The sequence below is a fragment of the Danio rerio genome, chromosome 3 (genome assembly GCF_052040795.2).
Source record: "Danio rerio strain M-AB ecotype USA chromosome 3, GRCz13ab, whole genome shotgun sequence".
Classification (NCBI taxonomy): Eukaryota; Metazoa; Chordata; class Actinopteri; order Cypriniformes; family Danionidae; genus Danio; species Danio rerio.
This window is the reverse complement of record NC_141023.1, coordinates 62,388,119-62,395,328: the sequence shown is the minus strand read 5'-3', so window position 1 is coordinate 62,395,328 and position 7,210 is coordinate 62,388,119. Positions and strand designations below refer to the sequence as shown.

At 37.5% G+C, this 7,210-nt stretch overlaps 1 long non-coding RNA gene across 1 annotated transcript; it reads left to right on the top strand.

Annotated features, from left to right (window-relative positions):
* Positions 1-237: 237 nt before the first annotated feature.
* Positions 238-6,066, top strand: LOC147846098 (uncharacterized). Its single transcript, XR_015481415.1, has 3 exons — positions 238-1,213; positions 2,161-3,422; positions 4,398-6,066. It is a non-coding gene; the product is annotated as an uncharacterized LOC147846098 (long non-coding RNA).
* The last annotated feature ends 1,144 nt before the right edge of the window (positions 6,067-7,210 follow it).

Here is a 7,210-nt window from a genome sequence, read left to right as displayed (position 1 = left end):
TCAGAATTTTTCTACCCTTTTTAGTAAAAAAAAGTACATTTTAAAAATTCCTGGATATCAACATTAGCCAAAATATATTCAAATTAATTAAAAATGGTGCACTTCTGGTGCTTAATAATAATAATACATTTTATTTAAAGGCTCCTTTCTAGCAACTCAAGAACACTGTACAATCAACAAGAGAAATAATAAACTATACACAGCATTAGCGCAGATAAAATTAAGTATTAAAGGCCATCTTAAATGAGTGCACTGTTAGAAAAGAATCGTAAATAAAAGGTCAAATGACTGGCATCTACGGCTGCCAAACAAAAACCATAAAATTACGGTAAAATTTTTTTGTTGAAATGAAGTGCATAAAATAATAAATCTACAGATATTTTCATTAAAACGTTTACAGAAAAACACTGTTCTTTTACAGACTTTTCCTAGATTATTACGATCAAATACGTTCAATAAAGTTATATATCTTCATATATACAGTATTTACAGCCTGATCTCACGAGAAAACGTAAGTATTTTACGTTTTGCCAGTTTAGTGGCTAATTCGTACGAATTCGTACGATTTCAGTCGTACGAAATGATACGATTTTAAAAAGGAGGCGTGGCACCTAACCCCACCTCTAACCCCAACCGTCATTGGGGGAAAAGCAAATCGTACTAAATTGTACGAATTAGATCGTACGAATTCATACGAATTAGCCACTAAATGAAAAAGTTACGAATTGCCGTGAGATTGTGTTGGTATTTAACATATAGGGCTCTATTTTGACGGTCCATGCGCAGAGCGCAAAACGCAGGGCACAAACGCTTTCAGAGCGTGTCAGAAGCTTGACCTTCTTTGCTTTCAGGAACTTAGATGTGGAGGCTGAAGTATGAGGAGCGCTATCCTGCTGAAGAATTTGCCCTCTCCTGTGGTTTGTAATGTAATGTGCAGCACAAATGTCTTGATGACCTCAGGCTGTTGATGTTGCCATCCACTCTGCAGAGCTCTCGCACGCCCCCATACTGAATGTATCCCCAAACCATGATTTTTCCTTCACCAAACTTGACTGATTTCTGTGAGAATCTTGTGTCCATGAGGGTTCCAATGTCCATGAGGGTTCTTATGCCATATTTGTGATTGGGATTCAGTTCAGCAGATGAAAAAAAGATCGGAAAAATCCACCTTCTGCCACTTTTCCAAATGATCAACAAGAAGTCGTTATTATTTGTTGCTCTTAATTCAATTCAATTCAATTCAGCTTTATTTGTATAGCGCTTTTACAATGTAGATAGTGTCAAAGCAGCTTCACATAGATGGTCATAGTAACTGGAACAGTGTAGTTCAGTGTTTTAGTGTTTAAGTTCAGTTCAGTTCAGTTTAGCTCAGTTCAGTGTGATTTAATCATTACTGAGAGTTCAAACACTGAAGAGCAATTCATCGATGCGTAGCTCTACCAATCCTGAACCATGCGAGCCAGTGGCGACAGCGGAGAGGGAAAAAAAAAACTTCACCTGATAGGAGTGAAGAAAAAAACCTTGAGAGAACCAGACTCAGTTGGGCACGACAATTTTAATTTCTCAGATGGCCAAAAGTCTTGTGCAGAGCTTCAGTCACCGCGGTGGGCTGGAAGATGGGCTCAGCGAAGACTCGTCTGTCCCTGGAGCGTCGCTGGAATCAGTCTCATGTTCTCCACTTCCCATGACCATCAGCGCAGCAGCAGCTCAGGATATGGCCTGGTCCCGTATATGGAAACCTTGGGATCATCTCGTCGCTAGTCTTGGATCCAATCAGTGACGTCGCATAATCTGAGGACCTCGGGATGAGTATCCCTAGGTGAAAATAGAGAATAAAGAGAATAATTAGCGTAGCTGCTGTTCATAGTGTATATAAGCAAGATGCAGAAGCCTGTGTGGAACCCGCTAGGTGATGCATTGAGTGTATGCTTTACTAAACAGACAGGTCTTTAATCTAGTTTTGAACTGGGAGAGTGTGTCTGAGCCTCGGACGTTATCAGGAAGGTTATTTCAGAGTGTAGGAGCCATGAAAGAGAAGGCTCGACCTCCTTCACTCGATTTTGCTATTCTAGGCACTACCAGAAGCCCTGAGTTTTGAGATCTTAAAGAGCGAGCTGGATTGTAGCGAGACAGAAGGTTGGTTAGATAAACAGGAGCTAGATTATTTACTCTTAACTGGGATCAACGACAAGACTTATGTCAGGCAGTGTGGATACTGTACAAGGAAATGTTTCATCAAGTTATATTCTCGTCACAAACACTTTGACCTCTACAGTAACTCTAACACTGTTTATACAACTCAGGAAATCCCCTAGAGTTTTCACTCCAGATTATCTCAACATGAGTACACGCTCATCCTCTAAATATCCATGCTTTATGTGGACATAATACAGTTTATACACTATTCACTGTGTGTTCTAGATAAACTCAACCCTCAATGAAAACACATTTACTTGTTCAGACACCATTCAGTAACAAACACAAGCTGATTTCATTTACTTTCAGGTGTCATTATTAAGTATTCCACAGATATTTTGGTTCATATTTACATGATAGCATCACGGAGTTGCTGCAGATTTGTTAGGTTGGTTGTGTTGTGCATTCAGAGATGCTCTTCTGCAGACCTCGGTTGTAGCGAGTGGTTATTTGAAATACTTTGCCTTTACATCAGCTGGAACCAGTCTGGCCATTCTCCTCTGACCTCTGACATCAACAAGGCATTTGCGCCCACAGAACTGCCGCTCGCTGGATATTTTCTCTTTTTAAGACCATTCTCTGTAAACCCTAGAGATGGTTGTGCGTGAAAATCCCAGTAGATCAGCAGTTTCTGAAATACTCAGACCAGCCCGTCTGGCACCAACAACCATGCCACGTTCAAAGTCACTTAAATCACCGTTCTTCCCCATTCTGATGCTCGCTTTGAACTGCAGCAGATTGTCTTGACCATGCCTAAATGCGTTGAGTTGCTGGCTTGTGATTGGCTGATTAGAAATTTGCGTTAACGAGCTGTTGGACAGGTATACCTAATAAAGTGGCCGCTGGGTGTACATGCACAGACACACTGACAGATGCACACACACAAAAAAAGACTGTAGAAGTCACACACGCTTAGTCATGGCCTCTTCAGTGTGTGTGTGTGTGTGTGTTTTTTTTACAGTGTCACAGCTTGGCAAGATTTACAAGATCAGCTCACAACACAGCGTTCATCAGTCATACATTATTAATCCTAAATTAATGACAACACTTTACAGCGTATATCTATCTTCATCATTTGCTAAGCAAATACAACTTTTTTTTTTTGCCTTAAACAAATTTACAACGGCTTCTTTTCCAAACACAAACGAGGAAAACTTTCCTTACAGTAAAGACCAGCGGTATTATCATGTCCAAATACTGTCTAGCGAAACAATTATGTGGAATCAGTGGCGCAAAAAGGGGGTATGCAGTATATGCGGCGCATAAGGGCGCCACACATGGGGGGCGCCATTGTGCCAAAACTATTTTTGAAATTATCCATATTAAAAGCTTCAAATAATATATATATATATATATATATATATATATATATATATATATATATATATATATATATATATATATATATATATATATATATATATGTTAAAAATGTTTATTTAGCATTTTATACGCGTATAATATTGTATTTTATTAAATTAAAAAATCATTTAACCTCCCACCCCCATTTTTCATACCATGTACATGTTTTTATGAATTTATTATGTGTCATATTGATTCATCAGGCCTTTTGGTAACTTCTTAGCTCAAAACTTTTTTAATTTTAGCTACAAACAAAGTTATAACATTTCAATTAAAAAGAACATTTGTTTGTTTTTTTTGTTGTTGTTTTTTTACACTAAACATTTGACAGTATTTTTTATTTAACTTTTAGCAGTTTCAGTCAATTGTTCTTGCAAAGACAGACCTTACACTTCTCACAGTATGCATGTGAGAAGTAATTGCAATGTTTTTTTGCCCTTTAGGTCTCCCATGTCTATCATTTTGTTTTGACAAATGTAGTACAAAAAGTCTAAAAGCAAGGCTAGTCAAGGTGCTATAATCATTTAGTGAGGGGAAATTAAATTGAGAAGAAATTTGGGCTGGTATGAGATGCATTTCTTTGCGACTTAACATGCTTAATGTAATTATACCTTTTACTACTTCATACTATTTCAGTTGTGTTCAGAACTTTGAAACTGTATTTTTTGAAGCATATTGATATCTTTATGAAAAAATATCTTTAATTTATTGATGGAAACTTTTTCCACATTTTATCACTTGCCTGTTAAAAATATAGTTGGATTGAAGGGGGCGCGCAAAAGTTGAAGCCGCATACCCATCAGTAAATGTGCAGTTGCGCCCCTGTGTGGAATCATCAGACAATTAGCGGAGCGCTGGTGTACAGTAGGTGTGTTTTCTTTTCCAAGTCATTGTGATGCACTCTATATACACACAACAGCACCGTCTCATCAAAACACACGCGGCTCTTTTATTTATTGAACATGGAGAGGTTTCCCCTGATATGAATCATAAAGAAACACAGATGGCATGCAGAAAAACGTCACTGCCATCTTATCAAAACAGAAGTGAAAACGCTTATCGGATTCCACAGTAAAACGTTTCGCTCATCTTGATTGCAAAGCAAATTCAGTAATGATGCGATAAATCAAAGATTGCAGGCATTGCTAACAGAGGTATAACGGCTGATTGGGAATTCTTATCCAATTTATTTGGTTCAAATAAGGAAATAAAGTTCCTTCATCCAAATGACATACAGTAAACCATCAAACTGCATACTGGATATGATGTAATCTAGTCATATCATATTAAGTAAATAAATGACATGCATCATTTAATATTTATTTAACAGCAGTATTTTTAAAAATAGTAATCAGAAACACAATTAATATTCAGGCAGAATGCATTGAGAATGGAGTGGCCAGCCCAATACCCAGACCTCAATCCAATAGAAAACTGGTGGAGTGACCAAATATGCAGTTTCTAAAGCAAGACACCAAATATCACAAGAACTATGAGATAGTAAAAATATTCTGTTCTCTCAAAGAAAGCATTACAATGACAATTTGTTAAGTTTGTTTTGGGTGATCTCAGCTCTATGCGTGAGTGACCATGGTCATGAATAATTCACATCTTGAGAGGAAAAGGACACTCCCCCTCTCACCCATCAAGGGCATTGTAAAGCAATGTCCATCTGCAAAAGCTAGCCTAAACTAAATGCCTGTTGTATTACTTGCTGTTTGACCATGTAAACACTATGGGTAAACAATATACAGTATATTGCCTCACAAATCTATACAGTGTAATGTACAATGTGGGGGAACCCGAAGCACCCGGGGGTAACCCACGCACGCGGACACGGGAGAACATGCAAATTCCACACAGAAATGCCAACTGACCCAGCTGTGGTTAAACCAGTTTATCCAGAAAGTGATGTTTTCAATTTAAAGCTGTTAAACAACAAATCCACAGTGCAATTTCAATAATTAATTTCCATATTAATTATTTTAATTATTATTATCTGCACTGCATTGTGTTTTATGGCTAGCTGAAATGTCTGTAAAATAAACGGAAAATGTCTTAGCAGGAAAACAGTGCATTTTTCGTTCTTTTTTTTGTCTTTCCGTGCATTCTAAATGGAAATTTCTGTTTATATTAAAAAAGTTTCAGAATACAGTAAATGACGTGTGAATCAGTACTACTCAACTTAAAATTGTAAGTCAACTTTGCTGCTCAGCTTTTTTTGTTGTTGAGTTGATTCAACTTTTAACCCAAGTACTCAACAACAACAAAAAAGCTGTGCCCCATTACAATTTTAAGTCAAGTCAATTATTTTATTAGGGACTGAAACGGTGCGTAGACCCTATCGGAATTGCTCTGTTAATTATTATTGTTCCGTTCCGGAATGAGTCACGATTTTGAGGGTCTAAACGTGCCCGACACCTTACAAAACTTTGCACACACCCCGGAAGTGGCGAAAATTTACATTTGATAAAGGATTAGGAAGTAGGCGTGACAAAATGACTCGACAGCGCCACCTATAAAAATTCTACGAATTCTTTTTTGCCATTTCCAGGCGTTGTATTATAACAAACTCCTCCTAGGGATTTCATCAGATCAACACCAAAATTGGGTTTTGTCATCTAAAGGCCTTGCCGATTTTAAGATCTAGAGTTTTCGTCGAAGGGCGTGTCCGTGGCAGCCTCTCAAAATTTGACGATTCGCCACGAAACAGGAAGTTGTTGTAACTCAGGCATGCATTGTCTGACCTGCCTTAAAATGCACAGTCACATTCATAGCGCCAATTAATTATTTAATTTATTAAATAATTACACTTTAATTATTATTATTATTATTTTTACTGTGTAGCCTTCTGCTTTGTCTAGATTTCTGTTAATGGTTTTGTTAGTTTAATCTTTATTTTGTTTTATGTATTATGTAAGCATATTAATAAACGTGCGCATCAAAGTAAAGTTGACAAACTATATTTACGTATACATGCAATACATGTGGAAATACGTCCTAGTATATACACTCAGTGGCCACTTAATTAGGTACACCTATCCAGCTACTCATTCACGAAAATTTCTAATCAGCCAATTACAGGGCAGCAACTCAATGCCTTAAGGCATTTCTAGCAGGATAACGCGTCATGTCATAAACCGAGAATCATCTCCGAACTCATTGTCATGTTCTTTCTTAAACATGACAATGAGTTCACCGTACACAAATGACCTCCACAGTCATGAGATCTCAATTCAAAAGAGCACTTTTGGGATGTAGGGAAACGGAAGATTCACATTCACATGGATGTGCAGCTGACAAATTTGCAGCAACTATCTATCAACTATGCTATCAAGTCAATATGGACCAAAATCTCCAAGGAATATTTCCAGTACCTTGCTGAATCCATGCCACGAAGAATTAAGGCAGTTCTGAAGGTAAAAGGGGGTCCAACCCGGTACTAATAAGGGTCACCTAATAAAGTGGCTGGTGAGTGTATATGCATGCATCTGTGTGTCTTGGAATATAACAAAAACTTCCCAAAACAATGGTGTTTATATATAGAGAGCCCTTTGAGAAGGAAATAAAAGTAGACATGATTACACACGCTGACTGTTTTACAGTAAAGAAAAATCGGAGCTTCAGTTAAATCAATGTCTAGGAGTGCAGC